At 32.8% G+C, this 12870-nt stretch overlaps 1 long non-coding RNA gene across 2 annotated transcripts; it reads right to left on the bottom strand.

Moving 5' to 3' along the window:
- Positions 1-693: 693 nt before the first annotated feature.
- Positions 694-11781, bottom strand: LOC129302319 (uncharacterized). 2 transcript variants are annotated; one of them, XR_008591256.1, is made up of 3 exons: positions 10602-11781; positions 1892-2020; positions 694-1186 (listed from the first exon to the last, which is right to left on the bottom strand). It is a non-coding gene; the product is annotated as an uncharacterized LOC129302319 (long non-coding RNA). The 2 variants fall into 2 exon arrangements; XR_008591255.1 differs by lacking the exon at positions 10602-11781 and having other exon boundaries at positions 1892-2761.
- Between the last annotated feature and the right edge of the window lie 1089 nt (positions 11782-12870).

Below are 12870 nucleotides of genomic sequence, written 5' to 3'. Positions count from 1 at the left end.
GTTAACTTGAGATTTAGTATGGCTTACCATCCTCAAACTAACAACCAGTATTACTCACCGCAAGTTCACGGGTCGTAACAAGTAATATAAAATGAGTAGAGTATCGTTCCCTCGTGAATTTGTTTAGAAAACTAAAATCAAGCAAAAGACTAAGCAAATTTGATCAAGTTGAGCTACACATAGTTAGGTGAAATGATTTTGCAAATAAAACTAACACTAAAAAATAAAGAAAAGTGAGTGATTCACAAACTTCAAACACAATTTAGGACCTAGGATTATTTATCCCCCTCGCATTTCATAACACCAAAATTACCTCCTCTCATAAATGCTTTTAATGAAAAAAAGTGCTAACTTAGGGTTCTAAAAATACTTGGACAAGCTCTCTCAAATCATGAACAAGTGTTTAGTTAAATTAATTGCCCAATCTCTTATTACAATTAATAAAACTCAATTTTAAACATCAACCCTAATGTGGCTATGCAAGGCTAGTAAGTATATCTCTATCTTACTAATAAAACCATCCATTCAACATGCAAATATCAAGTTCTTGCACAATATTATCCAAGTTCTACACTCAACCTAGCCCTCTCAAGCATCAATTAAGTAAACCCAACATCTAAATAGTGGCCAATCATGTAGAAGCATTAAGGAAAGAGTAAAATAAACACATATATATATCATTAATCACAAAAAGAGAGGAGAAATATAATGTTAATCCATACAAAGGTTTCAAATAATCCTAGAACAAAGGGTTTAGCTACTCATAATCATCCACAAGCTATAAATATCAAAATAAATAGACCCATTTCAGATTACAAGCGAGGAAAGGGAAGAGGAATAGAAAAACTGAAGAAAATGAGCTCTAAATATCTTCAAAGCTTCAATCTCTTGATCCCAACTCATCCAATGCCCAAACCCTAGCACAACCAAGCTCCAAAAGTGTCTAAAAGTCTCAAGAATGCATTCTGGGTCGAGCTATCAGCATATATATGTCCTAGCCAACCAATTTTTGATAAATGAAACGCAGCGTTTTTCTAATAGCGATGAAAGTTGCGAACAAAAGTCACGACTTTCAGACGACTTTGGCAGTTTTGCACTGTTTTTGCAGCTAACGAAAATCATTCATTTTGTGCTTGATTTCTTCATCTAAAAGCCTTCCAAAAACATCCACAAAGCTCCAAAAATGCTTTTAATTGAAATTTCAACCAAAATAACATCAAATTAGGCCAAAAATATCAAATTAAACCTAAGAATACAAACCCAAAACAAAATGCACATTTTCCTAATTTAAGCAATAAAAACATACATAATTGAGCCAAAATGGATTAGAATCTAAGAAAAATGTGATGAAATAACATGAACTTCTAGATGTTAACAACCAGCCTGAGTGAGAGTGGCAAATCAGTTACTTCTTGTTCTATTTTGGGACTTCTTAAATTTTATCTCTGTAAATGATTTCAATGTATCCTATTTTCTTAATACTTTGATTTAAAAGGGGTTTTTTTATTAACTTTAATTTCAAAATAAATTTATTTGCTTTGGGATCCTAAATATTTTAAAGGATTTAGTTTAAACTTTTTACCATAGTAGTCTTTTTTATACTAGTTTAATCTATTCTATCATAGTAGGGGCAATAATATTTATTCTTAATAATATAATTTAAATTCTTTTAACCATAGTAGTCTTTTAAACCTAGTTCTTGCCTTTTCTACTATAGTTAGCTATTTTTCACTGATGTCAAGTGTTTTCTATCATGATAAGTTTTAGATATGATTTGTTATCTTTTAATTACCATGGTAAAGTTTGTAATTATGGTTAAGGATATGACAATGTTAGGAGACATTACACAAAACATATATCATTTGATGTTTGAACGTAAAAGAATACCTACTTGATAATGTATCGACCTGATCAAAGAAATGCATCCTCAAGATAAGGTTCAGTTGAACTCTTCAAGCCCCACATCTAAGAGCATATCTACATGCCTCAACATCTCATGGGATTGCAGCAATAATTTTCTCTTGCAAAGAAATAAAACTTAATTCATAGTTTATTGGTCTATGAGAAATAGGTGAGGTTGAATATAAAAAAGTCAAACAACTATCATAATAGTCACATGCATACAACCAAAGTATAAAAATTGTTTGATACTATCAATAGATCGATAACATTATTCCAAGCATTTAGTAACTTTTTATGCTTTTGACATTTTATAGGTAATCCTTTCCCTAATTAATCTATCTATATATAGTATAAGCAAGTGTTGGATAGGGAGACACAGCAGGTTATTAATTAAAAATAAGCAAGTGTATTCAATGTAGGTTATGTTGCATAGGGAGACACAGCAGAAGATTAAAATTTTAAAGTCCCTATCCTAATATAGATTGAACGAACTCATTTAAGTTAAGGTGAATAAAAGAGTTACCTTTTAATTCTTTAAACATAGGGCACATTCTTTTCAAGAGTTTGGATCTCAAGAGTTGACAATATAAATCTACTCTCTCTACTGGTATCCACTCAAACAGCTCTCTAACTAGAATAGTGTGCTAGTGCTCCCAGCATCTGTTCTTCTTTAAATGTTATTTTTTCTTTCTATAGGGTGTTTCATGGCTCTCAAAGTATTTTTGCAGTTAGAACTTTTCTAAATCTCTCATCTTTCATAAAGAACGTCTTTATCTATATATAGTATATAGATGATAAGGGTTTTCGTCTTCCACTTAAAAGGCCCACGAAAATATAATTAAATTTATCTCATAAATTTAATCCATGATATCACATCGAATTCAAATTTATCTTATAAAATAAATTTAAATTATAAAACTGACATGATATTCTCTCATATCATGTTAGTTATTAAATGTAATCTATCATATAAAATTAAATTTAAAACTAACATAATATAATATAATCTAATGTGATATATATCATATATACGTATTATATTATATGTATATATATACACATATGAATATATATATATACATACATATATATTTCAAATATATATATATATATTATCTATATTTAATTTTATATATCATATACATTTATCATATATATATATATATTTATATATCTAATATATATACACACATATATGGATATATATATATATATATTGAAAATATATATAATTATATTTCAAATTTTATATTTTATATAAATATATATAAATATTTATCTAGTAAATATTCAAATATATATATATATATATAATTCATTCACCTTATATTAGATTCATTGAATCTAGATATATTTCAGATTCAATGAACTTGGATATTATAGCTCAAGTTGGGCTGTTCTTGTGTGTAACCTTGTAGGCCCATATAAAATTAACAGTAAGCTAATTATGCTATTAGCCCACAAGTCACAAGTAGTCTTTGGCAAGACATTGAAACTACCCAATTCGCATCGATATTGATGATCCGATGTAATCTATCATACAACCATATCACATCCCTTTTGTCATGCGATATTTCGATTAAGTATGAGACATGAAATTGTCATTCTCCTTTACCTGAATATTCCTTTCTTGATCTCTAAGTGGACTGACAGTAGTAATGAAAAAATTCTTTTCATTGTAGTATAGCCATACATTTTCTCAATCTTACTCATTAAAGGGCCTAATAATATCTCTCACTTAATGTGAGGGACAAATTTCATCTTGACCACTCATATTCCTCTACATGAATATCACTAAACTCAATTATAGCCTTTATAATCACTGGGTTAAAGGTGACTTTTGACTAGGTCAAAGTTCAATGGTCATCATGTGGGAATCCATGATGATCTCGGGTCAAAGGCTTAGTGATATAGTTATATATGAGATAAACTTATGACTTCTACCATACAACTTTCTCACAGCAAGTCAGTCCAGCACCTTATACTCTTTCAAGTATCTATAACTTTAATTTATATCTCTATAATTAATTAAAGTCATACTAGTCTTGTTTCATCTATGATCCCTCATAGATCACCAACCAGGGATATTTAGGACAATCACTATAGTTTATTCAAGGATACAGTTATCATATTGAACATGAAACTATTATGATAGAAAAAGAAAAATTTATTAAATAACAATGTGCATAGTACACTGATTGGCCCAAAGGCACAATTTTCAAAATCCTCCCACTTGCACTAGGTACAATCATTAATTTGTCTAATTTTCATTGTCTTGACATGACTCTCATGCTTCACCTATGTAAGAGGCTTTGTAAGACGATCAGCAACATTGTCTTCTCCTGCTACTTTGCATATTTTTATATCACCTCTATTATTGATCTCTCTGATAAGGTTGAAATGCCTGAGTATATGCTTGATCTTTTGGTGTGACCTTGGCTCCTTCCTCTGTGCAATTGCACTGCTATTGTCATAAAACAAGTTTATTGGATCTGAGATGTTAGGCACCACTCCTAGTTTAGCAATGAACTTTTTAATCCAAATGGCTTTCTTAGTTGCATCTAATGCCGCTATATACTCAGCTTATATTGCAAAATAAGCTGTTGTGCTCTGCTTTAAGCTCTTCCAGCTCATCACCCCACCATTTATGGTGAACACATATCTTTATTGTGATTTAAGGTCATCCTAGTCAGTTTAGAAGCTTGCATTTGTGTAACCTATTACAATTAGCTCGTCATCCAATCTATCATATACTAAGAATAAATCCTTAGTCCATCTTAAGTACTTTAGGATATTCTTGACAACAATCTAATGATCTTCTCCTGGATTTGCTTTGTATCTGCTTGTCATACTCAAGGCAAATGAAACATGCAATCGAGTGCAAAGCATGGCATACATGGTAGATCTAATTGTTGAGGCATATGAAACCTTACTCATGTGATCTCGCTAATTTTGTGTACTGGTCTTTGCTGAGATGAATGCCATGAGACATGGGGATGAAACCCCTCTTTGAATCCTACATACTAAACCTATGCAATATCTTATATATGTATGTGCTCTGACTTAAGCCTATCAGCTTTTTAGAACTATCTCTATAGATTTTAATCCCAAGGATGTAAGTGGCTTCACCTAAGTCCTTCATAGAGAATGATTTTCCTAACCAAGACTTGACATTCTGCAAGGTGGGAATGTCATTAATAATGAATAGGATATTATCTACATATAGCACTAGAAACATAACTGTACTACTATTAACCTTTTTATAAACACAAGGTTCATTAATGTTTTGAATGAATCCAAACTCTTTGATTACTTCATCAAAATGTTGACTCCAACTCCGAGATGCTTGCTTTAATCCATCTAACATATTTCATAGTCATAATATTTTGCAATAGCAAGGAGGATTCTGATTAATTTGGCCATTGCAACTAGTAAAAAGGTTTCATCATAGTTTACACCATAGGTTTAGGTGAATCCTTTTGTAACTAATCATACCTTGAAGACATTTACTTTGCCATCCACGTCAATTTTCTCCTTAAAAACTAACTTGCACTTGATGGTTTTTATTCTTTCAGGTGGATCAATTAAGGTCCATACCTTATTATCATACATGGATCACATTTTAGATCTCATGGCATTTAGATATTTCTCAAAATTTGGTCCCATTATGGATTCTTGGTAGGTGGTTGGTTCATTATGTTCAATGAGCAAACACATCACAACATTCATTAATTAGAAATCTATATCTTTAAGGGTGATGCTGTGTCCTATTAGACCTTTACAGGCCTTGTGTTATTTGAGTAGGCTCATTTACTTCTTGTGAGTTTTCTTAGTTTTCCATCTATAATTCTATGCTATTTTGTGGTTCTTGAATTTCTTCAAGATGTATCTTGCTCTAATTGGTTCTTTTAGAGATAAATTCTCTTTCTAGAAAGATGCCATTTCAAATTATAAACACTTTATTATCGGTAGGATTGTAGACATAGTATTTCTTTGTTTCTTTAGAATACCCCATAAAAAGGCACTTTGTGGATTTAGGTGCTAACTTGTCTGAGGCTTGTTTCTTAACATAAACTCACTTCCCTAAATCTTGAGAAAAGACAAACTAGGTTTCTTGTCAATGCATATCTCATATGGTGTCTTCTCAATTGCCTTAGATGGAACACGGTTTAGTGTGAACGCAGTTGTTTCTAGTGCATGGCCCTAAAAGGATGGTGAAAGATCTACTTGACCCATCATGGATCGAACCATATCTAATAGTGTATGATTTCTTTGCTCAAAAATACCATTCCATTGTGGTGTTGTTAGAGGAGTTAATTATGAGACTATCTCATAACTCCTGAGATGATTAATGAATTCTTAGCTCAAATATTCACCTCCTCGATCAGATTAAAGAGTTTTAATAGTCTTACTAAGTTAGTTTTATACTTCATTTTGAAATATTTTGAACATTTTAAAAGATTCAGATTTGTGTTTCATTAGATAGATGTATCCATATCTACTGTAGTCATCAATTAAGGTAAGTACAGATAACTCCCTCTAGCAATTATACTCATTAGTCCACATACGTCTATATATATGAGTCCCAATAAGTCATTAGACCTCTCACTATGCCCATAAAAAGATGCTTTTATCATCTTTCCTAATAAATAAGATTCACAAGTGTCATAAGATTTAAAATCAAACGAGTTAAGAAGTCCCTCTTGATAGAGCTTAGAAATGCATTTCTCATTTATATGGCCAAGACGACAATGCCATAGGTTGGTTGGATTCAAATTGTTTGATTTGATCCTTTTAGTAGTTACGTTATAGATGTCTTCATTACTAGGATGTTCTAGATTTAAAAGATAATGACCAAAATGCAAATCATCATTAGTATAAAAAATATCATTTTGATAAATAGAACATTTACCATTCCTAGTAATGGAAGTACCAAATAAGAAAGAGAAACAATGTTGCTACTCAAAGCACGAACATAATAGCAATTGTTTAAAACTAACAAAAGCCTACTGTGTAACATTCGGAAAATTTTAACCTTGATTTGTTAACTTAATTAGAGTAGTTAGTGAGTTAATGAAGTATGTGGTCAAAGAGGCTTAACTCGACATAATCAATATGATTTCAACCTTAAAAGTAGGTTTGGATTGAAGACGGGCCACCCGGGCAAGGAAAGAGGATGAAAAAGTGAAAAGTTATGTCTTGTGCCACACACCGCAACGCATGGTTGGTCCGCCGCGGTACACGAACATAATTTGAACATAACAGGCTCCTTTGTGCCATATGCCACGGCGAAAGGCAGCATGCGTCGTGGCGCACGACCAAAAATCAAATAAATCAGCTCGTGAGCTGTGTGACAACAAAAGAGGAAGAGAGGAGGAAAACGAAGAGCTTAGTTTTGGCTCTACTAAAGCACGATATTTGGCTCCATTGTGGATAGATTGAAGCTCCTAAACACCCAAGGTAAGATTATGGTGCTTCTTTCTTCCCTTCCCTCTCTCATTTATGATTATTTATGGTAGGGTTTGAGTTAGAAGATGGATTTTTGGTCTATAAGAATATGGGTTTGATTTCATTGGTTTAAATGAGATTAATGGGAGTGATTTAATATATTGGAACATCACATTGATGATTTTAGAAGTGGTTGGTCTATAAAAGCATTTAATATTTGAAAATTGATATTTATGATGTAGTTTGGAGAGGTTAATGTACATTAATAATGGTTTGAGTGTTATTAATGATAATGTACATTAATGAAATCTAATGAGCCCATTGGATATGAATGGGTAGTAGTTACGAATTGATAAAATAGTGTATGAGGAGTTTTTATATTGATAGAGCTTGAAGAGCTAGATGATGATGATATCATTATAACTTGGTTGTAGAGAGGTTTGTCTTGGCACCTTTCAAGCTTCTTGAAGCTTGAAAAAGTTGATATAGTGAATGGTAAACTTTTGACCTCTCAAAGGTTTGAGATAATCAAGAAAAACTTAATTTTTATAGTTAAATGTTAATTATATTGAAAATATGATTTGTGAGTTAATTTGATGATGCATATTGACAAATGTTTGAGTATGAATGGTTTTGAGAAATAAAACTTTGATTCTACCATCCTTGATGTTTTATGAAATTAATTGTGATTTTTTACTGTGGGTGGAGAATTTTGATGAATTATGTGTTAAAATGTGAAGTATACATGTTATGTGAGTCATGTGTTGAGTAACAAATGTTGAAATGCATAACATGTATGAAATGTACATGGCATGATCATTGGCGAGAGTTTGCATAAGGAGAGGAGTAGTTTGATTGAAAATTCACGTGGTATTGACAGTGACTATTAGAATCGGGAACTAGCCTTGGCACCCACCATAGGAATCGGGAGGTAGCCCTTGTCCCATGATTGATTCGAGACTGTCCCACTTGTTCTACGAAGGACTTAAACATAACTAGTCTCCATCGATTCATGAGGAGGCTCGATTAGGGATACGACACCCCATGGTTGTTAATATTAGGGGAAACCAGATTACATAAATGAGAGAGTTAACCCTGGCCTAGTAGCTCCTCACAAGTTGAAGGCTGGGTTAGTTCATGAAGGACGTAGCCACGTGATAGCCACCGGTTTTGTGTCGGAGGTAACAGAAGGATATAAGGTTGGCACACGATCATGCATATAAGGCTGGCCACATGATTGTTAATATTATGGTCCGGCATGTGTTAAAGGTGCATGGTTGTTATTTTTGTGACTGTCGCACCTGGAAAAATGCGACGCGGACGGCGCGCGAGCGGAGGTCCCGGCCTTCGCGGCGGGACCGGATCGAACGAGGAGTCGCCACCAAGATTTTGAGGGAAATCTCGGAAAACCATTTAAAAAGAGATAAGGGTGGTCTGCGAAATCAGAGATTAGGTGAGTGTAGGGAAGGTGTTAGGCACCCCACAACACCCATTCGTCAGAACGGTTACCTGAAGTTCATTGTGCTTTTTTTTTAATATGGTTTTATAATTATTTTAATTATCCCTTTTGTATTCATGTGTTTGATAAAAATGATAAGAATTAGGTGAGAAATGTTTATTTATTTACGAGGGAGGACGGACTTGACTCAGAATCTGACTCTGAGGCCTACATACCCTGTGATGAGGATCAAAATCCACGTAGTTCGGGCTTGAAAATTGTTGGTGAAAATATATTTTTTGAAGGGAAATTAATTAGAAACAATTCACCATTTTGCAAATAAAACAATTTCTAAAATTTTGATATGTGTGTTTTAAATTGCAAAAGGTAATTTAATTTTAATTATTTTCTCCATTTTTGAATTCTTGGAATAAAGAAAGAAAAGAGTTTAAGATTATTATTATTATTATTATTATCTTTTATGATTGGGAATTTTAATCGCAGTACCTGCAGAACCTTATTGGTTCATATGATAATGCAATCGCTCTAAACATCTACGGAGATTCTGAAATCTCACACGATAAAAGAGTTTGGCCATTTAATTTATTTATTTATATTTTTATGTGTATCTTTAAGTGTTAATAATAATTTCACTTAAGTATGTATATATGTTTTTAAAGAATTTTAATCATCATACCTGTATAGCCTTATTGGCTTATACGGTAATATGATTTATCTTAAATATCTGCGGAGATTCTAAAATCTCACATGATAAAAGAATTAAATTTAATTAATTTATTTAATTAATTATATAATATATATGTGTGTATATATATTTTAAAAACTAAATCGTTATATCTACAAAGTCTTATTGACTTATACGATAATACGATGATCTTAGAAGCCTACGGAGATTTCAAAAATCTCACATGACTAAAAGATATAATCAGTAAATATGGTTACAGGTTAAATGCATTAATTTGATTAATTAATTTTTAAATTGTGTATTATATGATTATTTACAAAATAAAAATTGAGGATCACTATACCCGCGAGGATTTATTATCCCACACGATAATGTGATTAATTTAAGTCCCTATGAAGATTCTTAAAATCCCACATGGAACTTAAATGGGTTATTTAGATTATAAAAAGATAGTTAGTTTTAACGGTTGGTCATTGAAACCATTGATTATACGTATAAATTGGATCTCTATACCTGCGAAATCTTATTGATTTACACGGTATGAGACCACTTTAAATGTTTACGGAAATTCTTAAAATCTCACATGACAAGTAAATGATTAGAGATGAACTTTTCTCTTATTCATTTCATTTTTTTTGAAATTGGGTAAGAATCGAATTCTCTCCCTTCTGCTTTTTATAAAATAGGCTTGTCATAATAAATGAAAACATACATGTAATCGTGATGGAGAATGCCATATGATATGAGTGTAGTAATGTTAATGACAAGTAAAGGACCTTAGCACTAATGGAGATAAAGAAATAATGCTCATACATGTTAATATACACATTTAAAGACCTCGCTTAATAATTACACTAATTCTCTATTTGAAATGAAATTGTGCCTAATAATCAAATTTAGCTTAGCTATGATAGGAAACAAAAATTATTATTTGCAATTTCTTTATTTTTTCTTTTTCAAACTCTCTTTTCTTAAAAAAAATATGACAATTGCAATGAAACCATTTGAGAGCTGAAAAATATGAGACAAAACATTTAAACATGAAATCCATTTTGAAATAGTAAACAGAAAATTAAACACATATATTTTGGATTCAGAAGCAAGAACCTGCGTGTATGGGACATCCAGATCTGTCTCACTACTCCTGTCACTCCTCCCTCTTTGATCTCTTCCTCTTCTTCGTTTTCTTTGTTTTGAGAAAATTTTCCTTCGCGTCTCATCCTCTTCTTTCTCCTCTCCGTTTTTGTTTCTTCTTTCTCCTCTCCGCCTCTTTTCTTCTTTTCCTTTCGTGCTCTATTTTTTGTTTCTTCCGTGCGTACGTTTCTCCTTCCTTTCTCCAGCTAAAAAACGCGCTCCTCTTCTTCGTTTCCTCTACTTTGTTCCAGCCGGAATAGTCTTTCTCCCTTAGCCTCTGTTTCACCTCTCTCCGTCTCTATCTTTTTTTCGTTCAGCTTCTAGCCTCCCTCGTTTCCTTCTCAGCTTTTCCAGAAAGAAAAGCTCCTCCGCCACGTCCTCTCCTGTCTCTGTTTTCACCCTCTCCTCCGTCTCAGCCTCTGTTTCATGTCTTCCGGTCCTCTCTTTCCTCTGTCTGAGCTCTCTCTTTCCAGTCACCGTATTCTCTTCCTTTCTAGACTCCTCCTTCTTCGTTTTTGTCTTAGCTCTCTCTCCTTCTCATCTTAGCTCTCTGCCTCACGTCCTTCGGTCCCTCTTCCTCTATATATTTTTTTTACATTGCTTCTCCTCCTTTTCGCTGTTCCCGTCTTCTCCTTATATAGAGAATGGACAACGTGAATCATTACTCTCCTGATCTGTTTCTTCTGTGTTTCTGTCTCTATTTTCTGTGCTGTCCCATCTGCTTTCTCTGCTGTGCCATTTCCTTCATGCATGTGTTTGTCCCTGGTTCTGTTTCTTTTCTCCTGCCAGCTGAAAGCATAAGCGTACATGTTCCAGTTGCTTGCTGTTCTTCCTGCTCTGTTTGGCTTCTTCTGCATTTCATGTCTGTTGCCTCTGGTTCTTTCGGCGTCCGTGGCTCATGTGTTCATGTGTTCTACTGTTTCTATCCTTTTTCCTGCTGCATGGGCGAAAGTGTTTGCTTGTTTTTGTTTTTGTGTCTCTGTGCCTATGTTTCTTTGTTGTTTCTGCATTTCTTTGCTGTGCTTTTTCCTTCTGTTCTCTCGTGTGTGTGTGCAGTTTCTGCTCGTGTGTGCCCGATTGTCTGTGATGAAACGCTGACTTTATCAGCGTTTTGTCCAGCTCTTTCTTTTTTTTTTATTTTGTGATTTTGTTCTGATTAATACACACACACACACACACACACATAATATATATATATATAAGATATGTATTTAAATGAAAATAGGATTGAGGAGAGAAAAGTTAACTCTCAAAAGTAGACTCCCAATATTCTTGAATGATTGGGATAATTTGGGAGAGATTTTCTTTTTTCACGATTTAACCTTTCTTTTTAATTTTGTTAAATTATCATTATTATTATTTCTTGAAAATATAATCTTAAAAAGGGATTAAATTTCATTTTTATATTATTATTTATTATTATTTTATTTTATATTTTTTTGATTTTACTATTAAAAAATGGTCCGAACAAAATACGGTGTTCACAATGACCCTGAGTTATGTTTTTGAAAACAACATGATATAGTGTTTTGTGGCAAGTCTGATCATATAGTTGTTAGTTATGTGAACCGTGGCCCAATACTATGTGATATATGTGTTATGTGCCTTTTGCATATATTTACAATTAATATGTAACTGTAAAGGTTAAGTGAAACTTGGTTACTGAGTGGTTGTACTCATTCCTTAATTCTTAATATTTTGAGAGACTAGCTCATCGGATCCAAGTCGAGAAAAACACACAGAGACTTAGGATTTATAGAGTAAATCCTCTTTTTGTCTCTCTTTAGTTATTTACATGGGTAATTGTTAATGTATTTGCCAACTAGGAACAATTGTCATGATTGGTTTACTACTTACATAATTTTGTGTTTAACTAGTGTATTTTGTGCCCTGGGTCAGTGAGCTTTTGTTGTGAACTTGAGGATAGGGCCAAAATACTTATGCAAGCAGCAACATATGTATTTTTGAGAAATATGAATGCAATGGTTGATTTTATGTAACTTTTCCTCCCCCTCTATGTTTTGCGAAAATTGGGGTTGAGTGGTGATTTTGTAAAACAAGTATTTTTGATTGTATGTGGTGTGTTTCACAGTCCACAAGAGTCTATTGAGTGTGATCGGAGGGTTAATATAGGCTATTGCCACGTGTGGTTGAATTGGGACACTCCATTTGGGAAATTTTGTGAAAATTTATCAAAATGAGTTTTAGTGTCCAACTTTTGATAGAAAATGAATTGAGTGTA

The sequence above is a fragment of the Prosopis cineraria genome, unplaced genomic scaffold (genome assembly GCF_029017545.1).
Source record: "Prosopis cineraria cultivar Desert tree isolate PC_DT_omini unplaced genomic scaffold, ASM2901754v1 PC2, whole genome shotgun sequence".
Taxonomy (NCBI): domain Eukaryota; kingdom Viridiplantae; phylum Streptophyta; class Magnoliopsida; order Fabales; family Fabaceae; genus Prosopis; species Prosopis cineraria.
Note: the sequence above shows the minus strand (reverse complement) of the source record. Positions and strands in the feature narration are given on the sequence as shown.